Source organism: Bubalus bubalis, chromosome 2, assembly GCF_019923935.1.
Source record: "Bubalus bubalis isolate 160015118507 breed Murrah chromosome 2, NDDB_SH_1, whole genome shotgun sequence".
Classification (NCBI taxonomy): Eukaryota; Metazoa; Chordata; class Mammalia; order Artiodactyla; family Bovidae; genus Bubalus; species Bubalus bubalis.
The window spans coordinates 40,859,952-40,885,892 of NC_059158.1; the positions used below are offsets into that span (position 1 = coordinate 40,859,952).

General features: G+C 48.6%; 1 long non-coding RNA gene across 3 annotated transcripts; it reads left to right on the forward strand.

Annotated features, from left to right (window-relative positions):
* Positions 1-11,924: 11,924 nt before the first annotated feature.
* LOC123330038 lies at positions 11,925-20,866 on the forward strand. 3 transcript variants are annotated; one of them, XR_006545737.2, is made up of 3 exons: positions 11,925-15,824; positions 17,523-17,607; positions 18,629-20,866. It is a non-coding gene; the product is annotated as an uncharacterized LOC123330038 (long non-coding RNA). The 3 variants fall into 3 exon arrangements; XR_006545741.2 differs by having other exon boundaries at positions 11,925-14,816; XR_006545740.2 differs by lacking the exon at positions 11,925-15,824 and adding an exon at positions 16,103-17,330.
* The last annotated feature ends 5,075 nt before the right edge of the window (positions 20,867-25,941 follow it).

Sequence of the window (25,941 nt, forward strand, 5' to 3'; positions counted from 1 at the left end):
GCATGTCTATGTGCTCCCTAATCCCATGATTAAAAACTGCCTGCAGCATTTCTATGCAAGAATGGTCACTGCGGTGTTGGATAGCGTAGAGAAAAAATTAGCCCCAGTTCATTGTCTAGCAGTGGGGGAACTAGTTCCCTATTTGGGTATATTTATATGACAGTGTGCCCATATATGTTAAATTACAGTATCGAAGAAAATTTAACGACATGGTGTAATATTAGAAGAAAGTGCCCATCTGGCGTTATTTGTATGTGTGTGTGGGAATGTGTTTGTGTATGTTTATCTACACATGTATAAATCACATAGAAAAAAGACCCTGGCAGTCCAGTGGTTAGGACTCCATGCTTCCACTGCAAGGGGAGTGGGTTTGATCCCTTGTTGGGGAACTAAACCCCACAAGCCATGCAGTGTGGCCAAAAATGAAATAAAATTTTAAAAGAGCAGAAGATTTTTATATAAAAACCTTAGCTTTGTTATCTCTGCGTGATATTCTAGAGCAAATTTTGTTTTGTTTTCTCATTTATGCTTTTTGCACATTTTCCACAACAAATGTGTTACTTTTATTATCAAGGGGAGGGGGGAAGAAATGTTAATATCTTTAAAACTAAAAACAAAAACAAAACTCTGTCCTCAGGAAAGAAATTTAAAACTCATTTTGTATTCCATACTCTTAAAGGATTCGCAGTTCTCATGAGGGAGTTGTATTTTCAGGGAAAATGAAGCTTTCTGTTAAAGGTATAACGTCCTAATGGTGGGATTTCGAGCATCAGTGACTTAATAGAGAAATGTTTGGGGCCAGCAAGACTCCTACTTGCCTTGAAATCCGCCCCCAGAGGCCTTCTTTCCTGGTTTTCCTCACAGGGAGGTGGCAGAGGCGGCCAGAGGTGAGCAGGGGGTGCAGGTGTTCAGGGCGGACAGAGCCAGGACACTTCCCAGAAAGAGGTCCTTATCACCAACATATTTCAAAGGAATTAGAATCAAATGTTTATGTTGTCGGTCAAAACAGTGACTAAGTTTTTGTTTCACTTCTTGGGAAAATCACTACCTGCTTCTCTCCAAAAGAAAAAGAGAAGGAGCCTTAACAAACATTATCAGCCTGCCATCAGTGATGACCCCTGGGTGTGTTGGGGAGGGGACAGTGAGGAGCAGGGAGATGAGGGCATTTACTTTTTACCTTTTGTCCTTTATACAGTTAAAAAAAGAGAGCATTATGGGTGCTTTTTATTTTGTGCTTATTTGGGTTTGTGTTTTTTTGGTAGCCTTCAACTTTTTTTTTATTGTGAACACAAGATACTTTAGTGATCAGAGGAAAAAAAGTCATAATGAAAGGACCGAACAGATGTGGTTGGCCACTGGGTGGGCATCCTGCTGCTCCCACCTGCAGGCCGCGACCACCCTCACTCACTCTAGGGCCAGCATCCTCAGGCTTGCAGCTGCCCACCCTTGGCAGGGGTGGGGCAGGGTTGGGGGGGTGGGAGATAGGTCAGAGAGCAAGCAGCCTTGTTTTCCTCCCCTCTGCCCACTCTGGCCCCTCTGAGCAAGGATCTGACCCCTGGGCAGCAGACCAGGTTGGCTCATATCAACGTCACGGCCTTAGCTACGGCCCCAAGCCTGACCCCGTCTGTGCCTCCCTGCCCTGTGCCAGCTGCCAGGCCTCCCTGCTTAGCTGGACTCCAGCCCAGCCCCTTCTGACCAGCCCTTTCCTGGGCCTGGGAATGCCCCAGCGTTTCACTCACTGGAGCATGGTTACAATACTTGGCTGGGTATTCGATGCTAAAACTGCAGTCTCAAGAAAGGCATCTCCGGCCGTCATGAGGACTGTCTGCAATTTATTTGGCCTTGGAGATCAAGGCTTACCCTCTCAGTCAGCAGGTGAGCATAGCACAAGACCGACAGAGAAGGCTGAGCGAGACGGGGAGCCCGGCTGTAATTCATGTGGCCACCTGCAAAAGCATTGCAGGATGTGGGGGCCTGAGACACATGTCCAGTCGTGCCTGCAATGATTGTAATCCCAGCTGGGGGACTTTGAACACATCTCTCTGAGTTGTGCTTCCCTGTCTGAAATGCAAATGATAATGATCTCTTTTATCCAGGGATTCCATCAGGAGCAAGTACCTTAATGTATGTGAAAACGCTTTGTGAGCCGAAAGTGCTTAAATGGTATTAAAAAAAAAAAACACTTTATTTTTATATTTTTACTATTTATTTATTTTTGGCTGTGCTGGGTCTTCACTGCTGTGCGCAGGCTTTCTCCAGCTGCGGCGAGTAGGGGCTACTCTCTCGTTGCGGAGCACAGGCTCTAGGGCCCATGGGCTCAGTAGTCGCGGTGCATGGGCTCAGCGACCCCGAGAAGCATGTGGAGTCTTCCCGGACCAGGGATTGAACGTGTGTAGCCTGGATTGGCAGACAGATTCTTAACCACTGGACCACCAGGGAAGTCCTTAAATGGTACTTTCTATGAAGATGTTACCTCACCTCATTCTCTGCTGTGAGCACCGCCGTGAGGCTGCCTGTTGCTGCAGTGGGACCTCTAACCACCTCGCTGACAGTCTCACGCTAAAGCTCTTGCACTAACGGCCCCGTGCCAGCAGTCATGCACCTGCCCTGCCCCTATTACAATTCTCCCTTCTTCTTTGATATTCCTCAATCTTGAGGAGAACACATGAGTATAATGTTTTGGATAGAGAGGTTAATCATAAACTTAGAAGAGGAACCTGGTTTTAGGGAGACACAGTTTCAACCTCCAATCCTGTTTCATCCCTCCGCAAGTCTTTCAAGAAATGGGGTGATGACCGCTCTGGCTACTTCCTACTGAAATGGGGTGCTGTCTTACCTTGACTTGGGAAATGGATACCTAGTTGGAAATATTCCTGAGTTCTAAGTCCTCATCTGAGCCTTATATAATACTTTTATCTAAGGAGGTTTTAAACCTCTTGTTGTTGTTCAGTCACTAAGTCGTATTCGACTCTCTGCAACCCCATGGACTGCAGCATGCCAGGCTTCCCTGTCTTTCTCTATTTCCCAGAGCTTGCTCAAACTCATGTCCATTGAGTTGGTGATGCTATCTAACCATCTCATTCTCTGTTGCCTCCTTATTCTCCTGCCCTCAATCTTTCCCAGCATCAGGGTATCTTCCCATGAGTTGACTCTTTACATCAGGTACCCAAAGTATTGGAGCTTCAGCTTCAACATCAGTCCTTCCAATGAATATTCAGGCTTGATTTCCTCTAGGATGGACTGGTTTGATGTCCTTGCAGTCCAGGGGACTCTCAAGAGTCTTCTCCAGCATTCCAATTTGAAAGCATCAATTCTTTAGTGCTCAACCTTCTCTATGGTCCAACTTGGCACATCCCTACATGACTACTGGAAAAACCATAGGTTTGACTACACAGACCTTTGTTGGCAAAGTAATGTCTCTGCTTTTTAACATACTGTCTAGGTTTGTTATAGCTTTTCTTTTAAGGAACAAGAGTCTTTTAATTTCATGGCTGCAATAACCATCTGTGGTGATTTTTGAGTGATTTTAGCCTCCCATGTGGTATTAAGGTGTACATAAAAGGAGCTATTGGCCACTACACATGTCTCCTTTTTCTCCTAATGTTTCCAGAGGAGACCTTGAGGTCATAAGGTTGCACCTTCCATCTGCCAGCAGATACTGCTTTGAGAATAGTTGGTAGCATCCCAAGCATGACATAACTCGGGAAATTCAAGTTCTCAGCAATATGGGCATGAGTCTAAAATCACATACAGTTGTACCCAGTTGTACCTTGGATGTTTGAACCACAGCTATTCCATTTTTGACTTTCAAATGTACTCCCCTCCTCGATGGCCAAGGCAGATGTACAATGCATGTCTGAAAGACCATAAACAGGCTGCTCTGGTCAGTAAAGTTCAAGTTAGATCATGTATCAGCCAGAATGACTTTCCATACCTCAAAATACATGCAGATTTTCCCATCATTTCCATATATATATATATATATTTTGGCCATGCCACATGGCTTGTGGAACTTTAGTTCTCCCACTAGGGATTAAATCTGGACCCTGGCAAAGAAAGGGTCAAGTCCTAACCACAGGAAATTCCCCATCATCTCCATTTTTAATTGCAAATTCTTCAATAGACCAAAACATGTCCCTTGATGTTCGGGTGACTTAGCTGCTTGCCCAGCTAAGGGTCTAGATCATGTCCCCTGGTGCTAGGCCTCCTTTATATTGATATTTGCCTAGATATTCACATTGGGGAAAACTGATCAGATATTGTGAACAGGCTCAGAGCTATGCTAATGGGGAAACATTTGTATGTCATACATTTTGTCACTTATTCCCAACTGTAACACAAGCATGTGCTTTTAGCAAGAGAGTTAAAGCAGGACGTGTTCTCCACATATACGCCAAATAAAGACTAATTTGCTTGTAAAGTAAGCCTGGTCAATTGATCGCTAGATCCCTCCAAAGTGGTTTCAGTGGAACACCTCAGGAGTCTCAGACAATTCCCCAAAGGCCTCTTAAGGCCAGGAAATCCATGCCAAAGGCCTGCCATCAGATTCTGTCTTAGTGGAATTCTTGCTCCCCAAAAATCAAGATTCCTGCATATGCTAGGAAACAATCTCTCCAATTCACCTGATAAACCTGCTCAGAACCCAGGAGTGTCCAGTTTCTGGAGGGGCCAGCCAGAGAGAAAAGAAAAATATTTTCGTTTTACTCACAGAGGTATAATTTACCAAATTGTTGTAAGTCATGGGTAACTTGAGGGGAAGGGCTTTCCTATATCTGGAGAACATAGATCAAAATCAGTGACACACCAGACAAAACCCATAAACATTATAACCATATTCAACAGTTTACTCAGTAACCAATTCTTTTGTCAACATTTTATGAAGCCATTAGGTTTTCCATTAGGAATTTAAATTTCTTACCCGGTTTAATGGTATAGTCTAAAATTTATTAGAAACCTGTACTTGACAAAAAGTCCTTCCTATGAAACTTCTTAAAGATGAAGTATTTTTGCAAAGCATCAGACTAACTGTCTATTAAAGACTTAAAAGGGCTTCCCAGGTGGTAAAGAAACCACCTGCCAACGCAGGAGACTAACAGACATGGGTTCCATCCGTGGGTTGGGAAGAAACCCTGGAGAAGGGAATGGCAACCCTCTGCAGTAATTCTTGCCTGGAGAATCCCATGGACAGAGGAGCCTGGCAGGCAACAGTCCATAGAGTTGCACAGAGTCAGATATGACTAAAGCAACTTAGCATGCACGCACGCACAAAGACTTCAAAAGGCAAATTAAAGATCACAATGTGTTGACAAAGAAGCTTAATCAAGTACCTGTGATTTAACCAGAATTATGGCTGATAGATTATACCATGACATATCCGTATTTCAGAAACTTTATGTAATTTCTAGAATATCTATAGTAGAATTTATCCATGGCATATAATCTGAGATTTATCATTCATTTGACAATGCTTTCCTATGTAATTCACCATATCAAATAATACAAGTTTAATATTCTTCTCTGAGATGCCTCAGGGGTCCTCTAAAGCATCCCAAAGTTAGCTGGAAGTTAAAAGAAATATAATTAAACTTTGATATTTGGAACAGTTGTCCAAAAGTTTCAAAATACTTGGTCAATAAGATTATCAGTTCAGTTCAGTCGCTTAGTCATGTCTGACTCTTTGTGACCCCATGAATTGCAGCACACCAGGCCTCCCTGTCCATCACCAACTCCTGGAGTTCACCCAAACTCATGTCCATCAAGTCGGTGATGCCATCCAGCCATCTCATCCTCTGTCATCCCCTTCTCCTCCTGCCCCCAATCCCTCCCAGCATCAGTCTTTTCCAATGAGTCAACTCTTTGCATGAGGTGGCCAAAGTATTGGAGTTTCAGCTTTAGCATCAGTCCTTCCAAAGAACACCCAGGACTGACTTCCTTTAGGATGGACTGGTTGGATCTCCTTGCAGTCCAAGGGACTCTCAAGAGTCTTCTCCAACGTCACAGTTCAAAAGCATCAATTCTTCGGCGTTCATAGGTCACTGTAAGACAATATTTATTTCTTATCCAAAGTGAGAAGAGATCTCAAAAGCAAATACAGATTACTTAAAGGTAAGGAAGTTCATATAATCTGTTATCAAATGTAGCATTCTAAGTAAACTTGTTCTCTTAGCAGAGAGGAACCAAATCTAGCCTTGTACTACCTAGTTTTAATAACAAAATCCGTTTACCTAAATTTAATCTAATCTCAGCCTGAGCATACATAAAACTCCTTTTTTAACTCAAAACATAAATAACTGTTTGTCATACCAGCATTTTCTGCTTGGAAACTTATGCTTCAGTTTTTCTTTCCTCAAAATGCAAAGGTAGGTAAACTTAGATTTGCCTAGCAACCAATGTTCCAATATTTTATCCTATTTGATTTTTTTTTGGCTGTGCCATGCAACATGAAGGATCATAGCTTTTTGAGCAGAGATCAAACTTGTGCTCCCTGCCCTGGAAGAGCAGAGTCCTAACCACTGGACTGTCAGGAAATTCTCTTATTCTATTTGAAATGACCCAGATAGTCACTGAATTCCTGCCATTTAACTTAGTTCAGTTGCAAGTTACCAAAATCTGGACAGGCTATTTTAAGTAGATATAAAGTTTTATCATATCAAGTTATTTTTCCTTGCTGACTAATTTGCAACACATATAAAGTCTGAGTTGATCTCTAATATACAAGACTGCTGGGAGAAATATCAATACCCTCAGATATGCAAATGACACCACCCTTATGACAGAAAGCAAAGAGGAACTAAAGAGCCTCTTGATGAAGGTGAAAGAAGAGACTGAAAAAATTGGCTTAAAACTCATCATTCAAAAAACTAAGATCATGGCATCCAGTCCCATCACTTCATGGCAAATAGATGAGGAAACAATGGAAACAGTGACAGACTCTATTTTCTTGAGCTTTAAAATCATTGCAGATGGTGACTGCAGCTATGAAATTAAAAGACGCTTGCTCCTTGGAAGAAAATCTATGACCACCCTAGATAGCATATTAAAAAGCAGAGACATTGTTTTGCTGACAAAAGTCCGTCTAGTCGAAGCTATGGTTTTTCCAGTAGTCACATATGGATGTGAGAATTGAACTATAAAGAAAGCTGAGTGCCAAAGAATTGATGCTTTTGAACTGTGGTGTTGGAGAAGACTCTTGAAAGTCCCTTGGACAGCAAGGAAATCCAACCAGTCCATCCTAAAGGAAACCAGTCCTGAATATTCATTGGAAAGACTGATGCTGAAGCTGAAACTCCAATACTTTGGCCACCTGATGGGAAGAGCTGATTCATTTGAAAAGACCCTGATACTGGGAAAGATTGAAGGGAGGAGGAGAAGGCAGCAACAGAAGATGAGATGGTTGGATGGCATCACCTACTTGATGGACACGAGTCTGAGTAAGCTCCGGGAGTTGGTGATGGACAGGGAGGCCTGGCGTGTTGCAGACCATGGGGTCACAAAGAGTCAGACACAACTGAGCAACTGAACTGATACCTAGGTACAGCAGAAGTATGACACTTAACAAACCAACAAGCTTAAGCTACCTCCAAAAGCAGATATCAATTCAGTACTGAATAGTTACAGAATCATGAGGGCCTGAAATTCATTTTGGCCCATTTTGTAAATATTAGGAAGCCTTTAATTTGTAAGCGCGTACTTTTAAGTCAATCAAATAGAGCTCATTGACAAGTTAACTCAGCAATAGTGCAACTGAAAGTGGTCCAGTTTGAAGAAAGGACCTCAAGGGGCTGCACTCAGGAAACAAATTTGAGTTTCCCATAGCCAGCACACTTGCAGATAAGACAAATGCAGACATACCCACAAAGAACAGAGTCTAATTCCTGCAGGACAAAAAACAAAAAGGTGAAGTCTAACAACTTTGTCAACTTTTTCAGACAAGTATCCTTCCTTTTAAACAACAAATGACTCACAAATGGAAAGATAGGGAATCATGACCACATGTGTCATGGCCATTCACCTGGCAAACGTAAAACCAAAAATAACAGTTGAAATAAGTTAAATTTACTTAGCTAACTTCAAGATTTCTCCTAGAAATATTTCTAGTTTCTCAGGGTCAGAATTCTGAAAAAAGTATTCCATCAAGCCAGCTTTCTCTAACTGCATATGTGAAAAGAACCAGTTTTGGAATTTCGAAGGAGTTTCATCTTAACTAATTTTCCTCCAGAGTCTAAAGAATATAGCAACCAGGCAGTATTTCAACAAATCTTCCTGGGGACTCCCCTGGTGGTCCAGTGGTTGGGACATCACCTTCCAGTGCAGAGAGTATGAGTTCAATCCCTGGTTGGGGAGCTGAGATCCCACAGGCCTCACTGCTGAAAAACCAAAACATAAAACTGAAGCAATATTGTAACAAATTCAATAAAGACCTTAAAAAAAATGATCCACATTAAAAAAACAACACACACACCTTCTTTCTCTCTCCATTTTTTTAAAAAAACAAACTTTCTCTCTCTAGGATCATACTAAAGATGTAGTTTTGCAAAATACACACTAGAAGAACTATCAGATGGAAAGAGGTCTGATTATCACGGCAGGTGTCATCAAATATCAACCAAGCAAATGCACAAAAAGTGTCTCGAAAGATCACATTTCCCTAGCACCAAAAAGGGAGCTTTGCAAAGGGAACCATTGCAAAGGGAAAATCCCAACCAGCGCTCCACCACAGGTGAAAACTGACACAGATAGGGAAGGTGTCATTACACGTGAGCTCAAGCTCCATTTTTCACCAAAGGTGTCTCAGCTAGCCAATACAAGTACTGATCCATACACATACAACATACAGATAACTAGCATAGTCCCACAGACAGAAGCACAAACCTGTGGGGTCACAAGCTCACCCCAGGGACTTCCCTGATGGTCCCATGGTTAAGAATCCACCTTTCAATGCAGGGGATGTGGATTTGATCCTTGGTTTGGGAACCAGGATCCCATGTGGTGCGGGGCAACTAAGCCTGCAACTACTGAGCCCAAGAGCTGGTGGAGAGATCCTTCATGCCCCAAGGAAGACCCTGCATGCTGCAACGAAGACCCAACACAGTCAAATAAATAAACATTTTAAAAAATTTATTTAAAAAAGCTTACCCCCAAATGATGCACTCAAAAACACAAACAACAGATACTACAGGCCGCGCTGACAATCAGGAAGTGTAGTCTGCAATTCGACTTTCACTCGAAGACAGAGACCTCCACGATGAGTAGCCCAGCTTTCAGAAGAGAACGGGCCCAAAGTGGGCTACTGCCCACAAGGGAAGCGAGTGGAGAGAATTCCCAGCCCAAGCAAGCTAGTGACACCCCGAGTGACACTGGATGTGGCCGCAGCTCTGGACGTTTCTCTGCTCCACACAGCCTCGTGCTGCGGGTGAGAAGAAAGGCTCACTGCTGCTTCAGGGCCTAGGCCAGGCCAGCAGGTGGCCATGGTGAGGGCCCCGGAGCTCAGCAGGACGCAGCCTGCAGCCCGTGCCCAGGCCCCTGGCTCGCCAGCCAGCCCGAGGACAGCGCGCCTGGAGGGCCCTGGGGAGAAGGTCACCGTCCACCTTTTACTGCACTCTCTGCCCAAAGGACCACCTTGAAGCTGACCACCGACCGGGCAGGACCCCTAACCGCCATGCTAATGGTCACGAACTAATGGTCACTTGCGCTAACGGTCATCCGCTAAGTTTCACACTAACAGTCTCTCACTAACGGCTCCGCGTGTTCCTTGTCCCTTTATCTAGCCCTTGGAGAAGTTTAACAAAATCCACTAGTTCTCAAGTGTTTTTTTCACCCACTAACTACGTGTGCCTAGCACTTGGCTTAATCCACCTGGCAAGTCAAGAAATAGAACATGCGAAGAGCTCCTCACCAAGGACCTTGTGCTCAGTTTGGGGTAATGGAACGCTGAATGTTAAAAGTTTGCTTTCTGTCAATGACTGGGAGCTTGAATAAGGAGAACAGCCAGAGAGATGAGGGCAATGGCAAGACCCCCAATTTGGAGGAAGAGGAGTCTGACTGCAGATGGGGGCTCCTGCCCTCCCTGAGTTCCCTGAGACTGTGGGTGAGTCAGTTTCTTTCACTGGGCATCAATTTCCCAGTCTGTAAACAAGGACTAGTGATGTCTACCCCAATTAAGTTGTGGTAAGAGCGAGAGAAAATGATATGCATAAAGCACTTATCTTGATCAATGTTACAAATCCCTCCAAAGTGAGGAAATCAACAAGGTCCCCCCTCCTTTTATTTGTTTATTTGGCTGCACTGCGAAGTTTATGGAATCTCAGTTCCCCGACCAGGGACTGAACCGTGAAAGCATGGAGTCCTAACCACTGGACTGCTGAGGAATTCCATCCCTTCCTTTTAAAATTTGTTTTTAATTATTGTAAAAAGGCACATATCATCTTAACCATTTTTAATCCTACAGTTCAGTAGGGATAAGTATATTCACATTGCTGTGTGTGCAAGTTCGAGAACTTTTTAACCTTGCAAAACTGAAACTCCATACCTATTAAACAACAACTCATTTCCCCCTTTGCCTTGTGCCTGGTAATCACCCTTCTACTCTCTGTTTCTGTGAACTTGACCACTTTAAATGCCTCCCATAAGTGGAATAACGGACTTTTTGTCCTTTTGTGTCTGGTTTGTTTTATTTCTCATAATGTCTTTGAGTGTCATCCGTGTGGCATGTGACAGGAGTTCCTACCTTTCGAAAGCTGAGTAATATTCCGTGGTAAGTATATACCACGTTTTGTTTATCCATTTATCCTTAAGGGACATTGGGTTGCTTCCACCCCTTGGTGGGATTGTGGACAACACTACAATGAACAAGCGTGTGCAAATATCTCTTTGAGACCCTGCATTCAATTCTTTTGGATGTGTATACACCCAAAGTGGGATTGCTGGATCATAAGGTAATTTTATTTTTTGAGGAAGTTACATACTCCTCTCCATAGCAGATGTATCATTTCAAAATCCCAACAATGGTATACAATGCTTCCAATTTCTTCACATCCTTGCCAACACCTGTTGTCATATATATATATATATATATATATATATATATATTTTTTTTAAGTAGCCATCCTAATGGGTCTGAAGTAAACAGTCTCTCTATGCAAAATTATCATTTCTTCTCATCAGTCCAGCAATTCTGCAAATGAGTCTGATTGCAGGATTGACCCAGCACTTGGTGAAAGGAGTGTGGTTTCTCTTGGAGAAGCAAGCCAGGTGGAGAAGGAATGCCAGTACTTTCAACCTGCTGAGAGCTGTCCACCATAGCCTGTGACTGGGGCGGTGGGGTTGGGGTGTGTGTGCACACACACGCTGCAAAGGCTGGCTGAGGCTACTACTGGGTTTGTTTTGGCTCCAAAGATGCCATCAAGGAAATAAGTGACCCTCCCAGGGGCCTTCTCTTTGTGCGGCCCTTGTCATCCTTCTCAGTGACCTCCCACCACTGTTATCTTGCTCCTGACATGTCTCCCGAGATTCCCTTTAGTGGAGAAATTCTTGTTGAGAAGTTCAAAGCCAGAGCTTTCTGGCTCTCTCTGATGAGCTTCGGGGGCAGGGCCTTGAGTTACTTACAGAGACAAGTAGAGAGGTAGCTTACATGGGGAGCTGCACAGATCAAAGAGGTGCCCGCACTTGGGAAGCTACATCAGAAGCCCAGGTGATGCCCAGGAGAGGGAGATGACCAAGAGGAGATTCCAGCCATGGTTCCCTGCAGAGAGAGAACCTCAGTCTATGAGGGGTGCAGCTAAGCAAGGATGCTGGTCCTCCCCCAAGAGACAGTGAGTGCACCGGCTAGACCGTGGCTTGTGAAGTCAGAGGAGCCTGGGGTTCAAACTCAACCTGGCTCCACCACATTCTGTGTGGTGAGTTATGAAGCAAGTTATGAAGCCTCTCTGAGCCTCAGATTCATCTGTAAAATGGGAAAAGAAAGGATCTCTGTGAGTTTTTATGAGATCAGTATTATTTGTCACAGTAGCTACTGTTTATTAAGCCCCCCACCCCAACACCACCCTTTGTGCCAGGGGCTTTGTCAAGCACCTTCTAAGCATGTAGTGTGATACAGAGGTCAAGGGTGAAGGCTCTTGGGAACTGATAGAACTTGGTTAAAAGCCCAGACCTGCTACTTGCTAACTGCGGGAACCCAGGCAAGACTGTTAACCTCCCAGGGCCTCACCCTGCTCATCTTTAAAATGGGGATGATAAATAGGATGATAAAATGACAACGCCTGTCTCCACAGGTTATCACACAGTGCCTTTATTCAACAACATGCCTTTGTCAGTTCCATCCTCCCCGGGCAAATGGGAGCGGTGGGATGGGGTGTCCTGGGGCTTTGAAACCATCCTGGTGTTTACTCCAGCCCAGAGAAGAGACTCGGTGGAACTCGTGATTGGAAAGATCTGCAGGAGATTGCCTGTTCTGGAATGAAGATGCCATCACACTGTGACACTGGAAGAATGCTGACCTGATGTCCGGGGGCCAGGAGCAGGGATAGCTGTCCTGTTTAAAGGGGCGGGTCTCCCAACGGACCCACCGCTGACTGCTCAGTCCCTCATTCCCCCTGGTAGAGTGTCCCAGCCACCTTTGTCCTCGCCTGCCTGCCGGCTGAGAGCTGGCCCCGGCTGTGGCCTGCAGAGCTACGTCTACCCAGCACCCCCTCGCCGTCTAGCGTGTGCACACCGCCTGCCTGTGGTCAGATTCCTGAGTTTTCATGCCCACTGCTTCCCAACCCCAGGTGCAAACCAGTCCCTGTCACCGGGGACTTTTGACTGAGCCTCACACGGGGGAAGGGGGCTGAGATGGTCTCTTGCTGTTACAGACAGAGCAGGAGAGGATAAGAGCTCGGGCGGGTGGGGGCCCTGGCTGAGCCCAAGGGGGCGCGGGACCCAACCTGGGAACGCTGCTGACCTGAGCAGCTGGGCCTCAGGGCGCCGGCCTGAGCCAACTCTTCTGCCCTCTTTCCCCGCCTCATCGAGGGGGAGGCTCCGCGAACCCGCCGCCCAGTGTCTCCTCCTCCTCCTCCGGGCCTGTCACCATTTCCACACACAGCAGGGTCTGTGGGGGCGGAGGCTTTTTCCAGACATGTATTTAAGTGAGGAGAGAAAACAAGGCGAGTCGCCCAGGATTTGCCAAGTCAGTAGGCAGGAACACAACTCGAGAGGCCAAAAATAAGACGGCGGCGAGGGTCACCCTGCTCTTCTGAGCCGGGCGCGGGTGACGGCCCGTGCTGAGCATTCCACAATCACACTTCTGTCTGAGGGTGCCCCTTCATCCCGGGGCATCGGCCTCCTGGTCAGAAGGTGGCAGAGCCCTGATTGTGGGCAGTGAGCAATGGTGACTCAGGAAAATTCGAAAGGACACAGGGAACACCCCCAAAGTCATCTGGGGACAGGCCCTGGTTCCCCCTGCCGGTCAGGGAGCCAGGAGTTCTGGTCTCCCATTGTAAAGGAGGAATTTCTGAAGTTCTCTCTGGAACTTTGGCAGAATTCTGTGGGATCTTTCAGAGGAAGCATTACGCTTTGGGTGTTTTTCTGGAGGGGAAATTACTAAGATTTCTTTCACCTTTATAGCTATTTGTGAATTAGCTCCTTTTCCCTTTTAGCTCCAGATTATATTTGTCTCTTTATTCTGATGCAGCATCTGTTACCTTGTATGACGAACAGTACTCCCGAAAGCAAGTAAGGACAGTAATAATAGCTAACATTTATTCAGCCCTTATGGCATGCCAGGTACTGGTCTCTCTGTGTAATTTTTGTGGTTCATCAAATCTGAGGCTCCATCAGTCTTCAGATATGCCATGTATGATGTACCACTAAAGAATACTGCCAATTAATCCACGACATGCCATTGATTTTAAGATTCACTTGGCGCTCAGAAATGTTAAAACGGGAACGTTAGAATCAATGAAATGCAGTAACCGATTCTCAGTTGTCATCCTTGCCTTACAGCCTTACCGAGGAACAGAGAAGTTGGGTAAACCTGCCTGATGCCACAGAGCGACTATGTGGTGGAAATGGGATATGAACCCAGGTTCAGGCTTCAAAACCTGGGCTCCTAACCGCCACGCTGTATTGTGTCTGAGAAGTGGTTTCTGTCTATCCACCGGCGGGACAGAAGGAGGGACACAAAACACAAGAGGGAGAGCTGGACCCCACCCTCTGCTCCCTCTTCCTCATCGCCCCCAGGGCCAGTGTTGATGCCCCGTCTAAAAACTGCTCCTCCTCTCACTCCCAGCAGCTGGCACCCTGGTTCTGTCCTTCCTTGCCTCCCTCTTGCCCCTGCTTGGACTTCTGCTGTAGCCTCTTAGCTGTCGCCCTCCTCCAATCTTTCCCCCACACCTCCACACACACAGACACACACACTGAGACAGTCATCTTCTTAAAATGTGAATCTGGTCTTGTCGCTGTTCCAAAACCTTGAAGAGATCCAAATCTTAGCAAGCGATTTCTCACTCCTTTAGCTGTTTCAGCACCTACTCTGTGCCCGGCTCAGAGGATGGAAAGGTGAGCAACCCCCAGCGTGGTCCGCAGCCATGGTCTCACAGAGAAGCGAGACTCCTCAGTGGGCAGGTATGACTCAGTGTGAAAATGCTTCCAGGGGTGGGAGTGAAGTGCTGGGCTGGTGGGAGGAGCACCTGCTCTGGGGACTCGGCGACCCCTTCGTGGAGGTTGAGTGGGAGTTCACCAGGCAAAGAACATCGAGGATTCCCAAGCAGAGGGAACAGCAGGTACAGTGGGCCAGAGCTGACGGAGAGGTTGGAGCAGAGTATCAGTGGGGTGTGTCCCAGGTGAGTCTAGAGGGTTAGGCTTGGAGTGGCTGGGCAAGGCTGTCTCTAACTGCCGACACCTTTCCTTTTCAGCCTCTGCTCCCTTCTCCTCCTCTCCCCACGGTATCTCTCTGCAGTAGGTACTTGATTCTCAGACAGGCATCTTCCTCTTCCCCCATCCTCCACAGGCAGTGACATTCTCATCAGCAAACTTGTCCTTCCAGACCCTCCCTGGTGAAAATAACCCTGACCCTTGACTTAGCTCTCTGGCCTCTTGAGCCAGGCAAAAGCCTGGAAAACTTATCTTGGGCTCAAAATAGGCGGGGAAGGGGGGATTTTGGAGAATTTTTAACAGAATTCAGCTGAGTAAAAGCCAAAGTTCTTACAAAGGCCTGTGAGACCCTGCACAGACTGGGTGACCTGCCCCCGCAGCCTTGACCCCCATCTTCCACTGTCTTCTCTTTGCCAGCTCTGTTTCGGCTACCCCCGTCTCCTTGCTCGTCCTCAAACACGGCCCCCACCCTGCATCCCTGCCCCATGTCCTTTGCACTTGCTGTTTCTAGTACACCTCTCCCCTTCCTTATTTGTACATCTTCATCAGATTTTGTTCAGATATCACCTCTCAGAGCGGTACATCCTAATACACTATTTAAAATTGCAACTCGTATCATGCTCTTCCCTCCTTTTTCTCCGCAGCACTCACCATCTTCAAGAGCTTGTATGATTCACTTATTTGTTTACTGTCTGTCTTTTCCCCTGAGAACTGAGCTCCAGGAGGGCAAGGATTTGGGTCTGCCTGGTTCACTCGGTGTCCTCAGCACTAGCAACAGCACCTGGCATACAGTAGGTGTGCAAATAAGTAAATATTTGTTGGTTGAACAAATGAATTCTGAGTAGTGACTGTGTGCCAGGTAGGCTTGGCCCCGGCTGCCGTGGAGGCTGGACTGCTGCAGGAACAGGGTTTGGGCTTCTCCAAGGGTGCCGGCCAGGCTGGTTCTGGCGGGCAGTGGGACAGGTCCCTGACAGCAGGTGAGTCCTGGGTGAATCACGGCTAATGAGATGGTGAGGGCCACGCCAAGCTGCTTCCCACACGGGCGGCCGACAGGTCACTACCTGTCGCCAGGAAACTCCTCAATAAGGATTGAACAAGACCCTGGGCTGGGGCGGGAGGAAGTGCCTGCCCAGCCCCCCCCACCTCGAGACCCCACCCATTCCTGAGGACTGAGTCGGCTCACCTGGGCTCTCCCCCACCACCCCCCCAGGCCTTGGCGAGACGCTGGTTTCTCAACTTTGGCTTTGAGATTTCCTTCCTAAAAGGAGTTTCGCTCGCTGCATCCCACGCCCCTCCCGGGTAGGGCCTGTTTGTCAGCTAAGTCTGTCTGGGTCATCCAGTCTGCAGAGGGAAGGCGGCAGGGCCTGGAAAACCCCAGGACCCTCCCTGGGCAGCCCTAGGGAGAGTCGGTTGACCAGAGTTTATTGAGTAGGGGCATAGGATCACTGGGGCTTTTAAAACCTGACTGAATAGTGTGGCGTGGTCTCCCTGACCAAATTCCACCAGGGTGCCTGCCTGAACCCAGGTGAGATGACTCCCTGCCTCAGGTCGGGGCATTGAGTTCCATGAGCTCAGAGTGGGGCAAAGCCTTCTAGCCTGTGGGTGGCCCGCAAGGCCAGCATGAGATCCTGGGTACACAGAGCAAGGAATGCAGGTGGGTAGCCAGGCCTCTGCCCCGAAGCCCAGAAGATGCTCTCGATGTGGTGGATCTCTGGGGAAGATGCTGGCCAGGCCGTATCCCAGTGTCACTGAGTCTGGTTCCCTCCCACGTTTCCTCTTCAGTCGGGGCACTTGGTGTCCCTGTGGGCCCTCTGTCCAGAACCCAGACAGCCCCTAGCTGGGTGGCCTCACCCCAGCCCTCTGTCTGGGTCTGAAATCCCCACCCTTATTTATTCATATTACAGTAACTTGTCTATCGCGTTCAATGAATATATTTGTTGGCCAGTCATCAGATGTCCAAGGGGCACTGCCCAGCTGCCAGGCACAGTGCTCTGCCGATAGATGCAGAGATGGTGAGGCCTGGCCCTGTCTCAAGGGTGCACAGTCTTAGTAAATACACCAGCATGGCTCTCAGACACCCACATACCTATGCAGGGCTCCGCAGGCACTCAGAGCAGGGAGTGGCTGCTGGGGTGAGGGGTGTTGGGCCGAGCCTCAGAGAGGAGCTGCAGCTTGAGCAGGGCTGTCCTTGGGCTTTGCTGACCTACATTTGTCATTTAATCCTCACCACAGCCCTGTGATGCTGGCAGCACAGGTATCATCATACCCATTTTATGGATGACAAAACCAAGGTTCAAAGAGGTGAGGGGACTTGCCCAAGGCCTGTGTGATTACGAGTGGCAGGGGCTCATCTCAAGTCCCAGTTTTCCAGTCTCCGTGCAGCGGTCTCCTGTGCCCTACCTCAAGTTCTCTACATAAACACTACACGGGTGCTTGGTATGGACCGGGTGCTGTCCACAAGCTGGCGACTTAGAAGTGGCAAGGTACGATCACGGGGAGAAACCACACGTGTACCCAGCTGCTGAAATCTTTCGGTCCATTGTCCATTCAGGATTTCTCTGGTGGTCTAGTGCTTAAGATTCCACGCTTCCATTGCAGACAGCACGGGTTCAATCCCCGGTTGGGGGAGTTTCCCATGCCTTCCCACTTAAAAAAAAAAGTTGTCCGTTCAACAGGTTCACAGAAAACCAGACAGAACAAAATGGGCAAAGAGGACCATCCTCATAGAGGCCTCGCTTCGGCAGGAAGGCAGACGGTCAGGTGAGTGAGCAGTGCCCTGAGGAGCGTCACACAGGGTGAGGGAACCAACACGGTGGCCAGGGAGGGGCTTTCCAGAACAGGGCATATTTGCCTGTGGTTGTCTCTGAAATGACGTTTGAGTGGAGGAGACCTGTGGATGGCTGAGGAAGTGTGGCTAGCTGAGGCAGAGGGAACGGCAGTGCAAAGGCCCTGTGGCAGGAGTATGCTGGGTTGTTCTGAGGCGCATGGGGCGGCTGAGCAGGTAAGGGAGGGGGTGGTGGGAAGCGAGGTCAGAGAGCTAATGGGAGTAGGGGAGGCACTGATCCTAAAGACCTTGGAGGTCACAGTGAGGTCTTTGCTTTTAACCCTGAGTGAGATGGGAGCCATTGGAGGGTTTTGAGCTGAAGAGTGACCCAACTTGACTTAGGTTTGAAAAGGATCTCTCTGGCTGCTACGGAGACAGACTAACGCGGCAAGGGATGGATGGGGACAGGGAGACAATGAGGGGCTACCGAGACCATCCTGGTGGAGATGGGTCAGGTTGGTAGTGGTGAAGTGGGAAGAAGTGGTCATTTGTTTTTAGGTCAAGCTGTGCAGCATGTGGGATCTAGTTCCCTGACCAGTGATTGAACCTGGGCCCCATGCACTCGGAGCACAGAGTCTTAACTACTGGACCACCAAGGAAGTTCCAGAAGTGGTCATTTCTGATGTTCTGACACTAGTCCCACGCTGGCTCCAGGACAGGAGGGCATCTCTGCCCAGGCCAGGTCCCATCAGAGGTGCCACACCCTCCACCGGAAGCATGGCATGGGGCATGGCACTGCCCAAGCAGATGTGAAGGCTGGACAGTGCCAGGCCCTTCTTCCATCCCACCATGTGGCCGCATGGGCCTCCTCATTTCATTTCAAACATTGTGAATTTGGCCCAGCAGCTATCATTCCCCTCCCACCCTGGGCCGGGCCACCAACCTGCACAATGTTTCTGGGAAGCACGTGGTTCATATGTATTAAGAGTCTTAAAATTTTCATGCCCTTCACCCCAGTGAGTCCCTTTCTGGGAGGTTTCCCTGGAGAAGTCACCTGACACGCTGGTCACGGTTACTACATCAAGAGCTGCACCTGTGCACTTGTGCTGCCCTTAAATCATGTTTCCTAAGGATGTTCACGTCAAAGGACAACACTCATGCTACAACATCAAGCGGATAGAATATTGTGCAGGAGACACCTGTACAAGGAAGGAAGTAGACGGTGATTACCTCTGAGTAACTGGAACTTCCACTGAAGAAGAAACTTTGCTTTCTCCTTTACACTTTTCTGCTTTGTATGGATGTTCTAAGATAGACATGCTTTGCCTTCATGATAATTGGATTTGAAAGCAGCATTAAAAAAAGAAACAGAAAGGAAATGCGAGTTCCCAGAAGCTGAGGAAGTACAGCAGAGGCCAGGCCCGGAGCAGAGAACTGACCCATCCCTTTCGGGAAAAGGCAGCAGCCACGTGGAGTGGAGCAAGCCTGGTGCCCCGCCAACCGGACAGCCGGCCTCTGGGCTCACTTCCTCCAGTGCGACTGCCCAGGGGCAGAGCTGAGAACGGTGGTGGGAGTGAGCACAGCCGGGTCCACTCCCCTTCCTATTGCCCAGGCCACGGGGGTCTGTCCCCTCTTCTTGGCCCTGTAGCACCTGGAGTTTGCCCCTCCGTCACCTCTGCTTCCATCACATCTCACCAGAAGCCTGCTGCATTTATAACCTTGTGTCTCCCCTAAGTATGTACCCAGGGGTTCTCAGAATGTGGTCCCCATACCAGCAGCATCAGCACTCACTCAGGAACTTGTTAGCAATACAGATTCACAGGCCCCACCCCAGACCCTCTGAATCTGAGACTCTGGCAGGTGAAGCCCAGGAATCCATGTTTTAACAAGCCCTCCAGGGCTACAGTTTGACAGTGATACAGCCCCGCCATGGTCCATCATCTTACACATTGCCATGATTTCCACTTAAGAGCTGGGACTCTGAGACCATACTTTATTATTTTTTTTGAGCTCATACTTTTATTTCAACCTTTGTGCTCCACAGCTGCCTGGACTTCAGGCTGTCCTGTGGAGGTCCGGGTTGGCGCTCCGTGTTCATCGTGCCACGGACATGGGTTGAACCGGAGCTCGCACACTGTGGCATCAGAGCCCTGGCTGCTCAATTGGAAGACCAAGACTGATTCCCCAGGAGACCCTGTGGGCCTGGCCCCCTGTAGGATGAGGGACGCAGGCTCCCTCCGGTGATGACAGCCAGTGGCAGTCAGGATGGACACACGCTGCCGTGGAGGGGCGCAGCGCCACCTGCTGGCCAGAAGGACACCAGCAGCGATGCTGGCTGATTAATGCAGGGACCCACACACACGCACGCACGCACGCACACACACACTCAACAGGGACACCATGACAAGCAAGCACGTGTCTCCTCCCACTGCATGGGGGCGGACACATCCACACGTGGATGTCTGGGCCCGTGGGCATGTGGGGCTCTCTGCCACACGGCCTGGCAGATAGCACTGAATTCACTCATGTACTCATTTCTTCCTTTACCAAACGTTCTTTCAGATATGCCAAGCCCACAGTTGCTATCCCTGGCTGGGTGATGATCAAGAGACCAGGCAGTAACTAGGCGATGTAGGTAAGGGTCCCAGGAGAGATGCGCCTGGTGAGGTCGCAGAGGCAGCCCCTAACCCATCTAGACTGGAGTTGGGGGCAGGGACAAGTTGCCCAAGTGATCCAGCCCCTGCTGGGTCAAAGCCTGTGAGCAGGAGATGGCTGGGTGAAGGAGGCAGAGGTCAAATAGAGCGAAGCACAGAGGAGGAGCTGGAGGGGAGAGTTGAGATCCTGGGCAGAGGGCCTTACACATGGGCCACAGAGTCTGGACTTTGTCCCTGCAGGCAGTGGGGAGCCATGGAAAGCTTCTAGCCGGGAAACAGCCCGGCCGGATTCCGGAGCCATAGCTACTGACACGTCTGTACCGAAGCATAGGCCCTGAGGGTCTCTCAGCCCCACCTAGGGCTGGGGGCCTTGCATGTGGTTTGTCCCTGGGTACTGCCTCTTCTTTCTGCAGCAGCAGTCCTCGGATGTGTCTGAGAAGGGGAGAGGCGCACCCCCGCCCCAGTCTCCAGAGAGAAGCCTGTGTCCACTCTAGAAATGAAGCAAACAGCAGCCACTGTTAAGGCAGGCAGCCTATGTGCCCAGAAGATGCCCATTTTCTACTCACCAGGCCGCCCAGACAGCTCAGAGGGTGAGAGGTCTTCTACAACTTAGCTCCCTATGCACCCTCAGGCGCCCCCAGCTCCCCCTACTAGAGGGTCGGTGCCTCTCTGCACAGATGGTAACTGGATGGCTGCATCGTGCCGGGTGGAAACGCATTTGCAGTAGGGGACGCTGGCGCTCTGACACAAGCAGGGGTCTAGGGTAGAGAGCCGGAGGGCAGCCGGAAGGGGACCCTGGGGCGGCTGAGGGGAGGGGAGCAGTGTGAGGACTCCCCAGAGAGGAGGTGGCAGGTGGAGCTGAAGAGAAAAGCTTGGCGGCTTACCAATTCAGCTGGGCCACAGCTTTGTCAATGGCCAGCTCTCTACCCGCCGGGCCCCTGGCCTGGCCCCGGGCCTGCGGTTTTCCTCAGTAGAACAGCGGGCGGCAGCTTCCGAGAAACCCCACCAAGACTTTCCTGTCAGGGCAACTCCAAGTTCCTCTTCAGGAAGGGGAAGTGGGGGAGTTTCTCCTAAGGGCTTTCAGTTTCTTTCTAAGAAGCCGGAGTGTCCCAACCCCGCAGTGCAGAGCCAGGTGTTAAGGGAAGAGACGTCCCACGTCAGGGGCTTTCCCATCTCGGGTTCACGGGTGGACATTCCAGAAGAGGAAAACTGGACCCGGGTTTTGCAGGCCCTTTCCCATGCCCCCCTCCTTTCTTCCCCCTCCGGTCACAGGTCCCCTGCGCCCCTCCCTGCCCCCACCAACACGTGCAGCGGGTGCACAGAATGTGGCCTGCCCTCCCTCAGGGACCCGCCAGGTGGAAATTTATTTCCTCAGCCCTCCCAGCCGACGTGCTTGGAGCCCCGCTTCCTTGGGGCTCTGCTGGGCGACTCAACATCTGACCCAGACCAAGACCCACCAGGTGACTCCAGCTTCTTGCCGATGCTGGGCCACGGAAGACCTCCAAACTTCTTTGAGGACACACTGTGTGAGCCCCAAGAACTGAGAGCCCGCCTTTTTTTTAAGAAGGCTTGGCTTGGTGGCAAAGCAGAAGTCCTGATGTGATTATAAACAAGAGCCACCATGGAGGCTAAGCACTTACCGTGTGCTAGCATTTTACATGAATATCCTCCTGGAACCCGCCCCCCCAAAGCAAGGGGGCAATCCCATGACGAAGACACCATTGTTACTCCTGAAGTCAAGCAACCTGCCCATTCACCCAGCCCGCAAGCCCGTTCTTCCCAGTAGACTGCTTCTCAGAAAGGCGGGGAAGAAAGCTATCAGGCCCTCAAAGGAGCTGGCTGGGAAGGTGTGATCTCCAATATCGCCGATCCTCAAAGCAAGCTCTGAGTGGTGACGAGCCAGCGATCTAGTTACCGCCGGCTTTGCAGCACGGCCACGGCTGGGGGTCTCCCCAGGACATCCACACTCCTGTCGCCTCTTCTGTTCTCCTCTTACAGGCATCGTGTTAGGGTTTCTGCTTTGCCAACACATGCGTTATGGGGACAGTGTGGGGATTCCCCCAAACCATGATGCTGTTCTGCTCAAAAACATTTGCCTAGAAGTCCACAACTGTGTGACTCATGCTGTTGAGGTGTCAAGAAAACTCACAGCTGCAGGGCGGAGGGCCGGACCCACACGGAAGGGGGCACTCGGAGGGTGAGCAATTCGGTACATAAAAATACAGGACACCCAGTTACATTGAGTTTCAGATCAACTACAACATTTGGGATACCCTGATACTAAAAAAAAAAAAAAAGTGTTTATCTGAAGTGAGAGTGTGTGTTAGTTGCTCAGTTGAGTCTGACTCTTTGCGACCCCATGGACCGTAACCCAAATCAGGGACTGAACCAGTGTCTCTTACATCTCCTGCATTGGCACATGGGTTTTTGTTTGTTTGTTTATTTATTTATTTTTTTAACACTGGCACCACCTTGGAAACCCCAAGGACCTCCTAGCCCTTGGTTTCTGGCCTCGTTGAAAATCTGCTAGAAGCAAGAAGAGGTGGGAAGTAGCCAAAGAGCAGGTTTAGAGACAAGCAAGAGACAGCTCTGCCGGGAAAAGTGCTGTCCCTCCTATGCTCCAGCACCCAAGGAGATTGGGGCCTGGGTGGGATCCTCTGGGGTCAGCCCACCCAGCTTTTCAAACATTCATGGCAACACCTGAGCCACAGCTGGGATCATTGCTAGCTCCCAAATTAGAAAAGTATGTTGTAAGGATGAAATGGCTAAATGGTCTACAAAATGTTAACTACGCAATTGTAACTCAGCTCCTGTACTTTATGTAAATTATTATGCGCTGTGGCACGTGGGTCCATTTGAATACATTTAGGGATGTTGTTTTTTTCAACGCTCAGTCGTGTCTAACTCCTTGCGACTCCGTGGACTGCAGCTCTCCAGGCTCCCCGGCCCTTCACTATCTCCCGGAATTTGCTCAAATTCATATGCATTCAGCCAGTAGAGTTATCTAACCATCTCATCCTCTGTTGCCCCCTTCTCCTCCTGCCCTTAATCCTTCCCAGCATCGGGGTCTTTTCCAATGAGTCAGTTCTTCGTATCAGGTGGCCAAAGGATTGGAGTTTCAGCTTCCACATCAGTCCTTCCAGTGAGTATTCAGGGCTGATTTCCTTTAGGGTGGATTGGTTGGATCTCCTTGCAGTCCAAGGGACTCTCAAGAGTCTGCCAGGGATGTAGCCTCTGAGAGTAAGATGCCCAGGGCTTGGAAGCTCCATATACAGCCGTTCCAGAGATGTGGAGACAGCGAATTCCTCCAGACCACCAGCCGTATTCCAGGGTCTGACGGCAGTGTAAAGGTGAATCTCTGGAGATAGAGATGAGGGAAGAGCAGGTCTGGGAGTTGGTGAAGCCCCTTCAGAGAGGGTCCCACTGGTCCCTGATAGGGGACCGCTGAGACCCGGCAGGGGCCTCGGGGCCAGACTACAGCTCCTAGTAGGGCTACAGTCTTGACAGGGAACTGGAGGCCACATCTTGGGGCAAGCCCTGGGTGCTTCCCAGGGGGGATGAGCGCTGGGATTACTTCCTGACCTTTGTCTGCCTGAAAGGCCAGGGATGCTCACATGTAGCCGGCAGTAGCGACACCTTAGGGCTGGGGTTACCCAAGGTCCCCTGGTCACCGTCAGCGCCATCTCTCACAGCCACCACCAGAAGGTAATCGTCTTTGCTGTGGACAATGCACGTTTTCTCAGTCTTGCGTAAAAGTATATCTTTAGGAAAATTGGTGAATTATAGTTTGTTCAGGCTGCTGAAGCACAGGACTCCTTCTGTGGACACTTCAAAAACAGAAATTAATTTTCTCACAATCCTGGAGGTTAGACATCTGAAATCAAAGTGTCAGCAGGGTTGATTTGTTTTAAGGTCCCTCTTTTCCTCTTTGTCTTCTGTGGCCTTCCCCCTGCCTAGGTCCTAATCTCCTCTTCTTTCTTTCTTTTGGCTTTTTATTTTTTTGACCGCTCCACAGCTTTTGGGATCTTAGTTCCCCAACCAGGAATTGAACCTGCGCCCTCAGCAGTGAAAGCATGGAGTCCTAACCACTGGATTGCCAGGGAATTCCCTAGACAAGGGGCTTTCTCTCTCTTTCTAATCTCTTCTTCTGATAAGGACACCAGTCATATAAGAGTAGGGCTCACCTGTTGACTTCATTTTATCTTGTGTTTTGCTCAGTTGTTCAGTCGTGTCCGATTCTTTGAGGCCCCCTGGACTGTAGCCCACCAGGCTTCTCTGCCCGTGGAATTTTCCAGGCAAGAATGCTTGAGTGGATTGCCATTTCCTCCTCTGGGGATCTTCCCAAAGCAGGAATCGAACTCCCATCCATCTCTTGTGTCTCCTACATTGGCAGGTGGGTTCTTTACCACTAGCACCACCTGGGAAGTCCCCATTTTACACTAATTATCTCTTTACAGACCCAATATCCAAATACAGTCAATCTGAGGAACTGGGGATTAGAACTTCAACATACTAGTTTGGGGGAGGGCACAATTCAACCAAAAACATGTGCTGATTTTTAACTAAAATTGGAAGTGAAGACAGTGTGCTGGCTTTGGAAATGCAGGTTGGAGATTGGTCCCAAGACCACTCCTCAGAGATGACCAGCTTTCCTTAGACATTCTGGAGCCTCCCCTGCCTACCCAGTTGTTTTGTTGTTGTTTTTTACAAGCCTACCCAGTTATGATCCTGGTAGTTTGGGGATGCAGCTTCTGGATGTGGCCCCCACTGGCCAGTGGACTGGGCGGGGTTAGTGTTGCAACCAAAATGCTGGGACTTAGAATAGGGTGAGCAGCTCCCTACTGTATGATAAAGGTCTGGTAATCATTGTGCTTGAACAGATGTGGTCTTTAAAAACAAAGTTTCAAACTCTCTACCCCGAGCTGCTATTTATAGGATCATTCAAGAGTCTCTTTAAAAAAGAGATGAACTCTCAGTGCTGGTGTTTTCACAACAGTTGTTTTTTAATTGCTAAGTCATATCTGAGCCTTTGTGACCCCATGGACTATAGGCCCGGCTCCTCTGTCCATGGGATTTCCCAGGCAAGAATACAGGAGTAGGTTGCCATTTCTTTCTCCACGGAAGGAATGAACCCAAGTCTTCTGCTTGTCAGGTGGATTCTTGACCACTGAGCCACCTGGGAAGCCCTTTTACATAAGTAGTATATGTTTATCATTAAAAACAGACAAAAAAGAAGGAAAAATTAACGATAATCAGTAATCAGGCCTCCCAGAGATAATCACCGTTAACATTTGGGTTTCTATATCTATCTGTATCTATTGATGTGTCTTATTAATCTCCATCTTCATCTAAATTTATATAGCTGAGTTTACTTTAAAGATAAGAGTAAGCTGTGCCATTTCATAACTTCTTATCCATTACTGTATCATGATCACCTCACTAGGCATTGAATTGTTTTCTAAAATGCTATTTTCTATGGTGGCAGACACACGCCATCAGCTACTGAACAAATTTCCTATTGTTGAATAACTGGGTTATTTTACCATTTTTATGATATTGAATGAAGCTGCAACAACATCTTCATAGTTAAATCTTTGCCGTGATTATATACTATGAATAAATTCCAAGAGGTGAATTTTCTGAGTCAAAGAGAGAGCACTGTTTAAAATTTTCAAC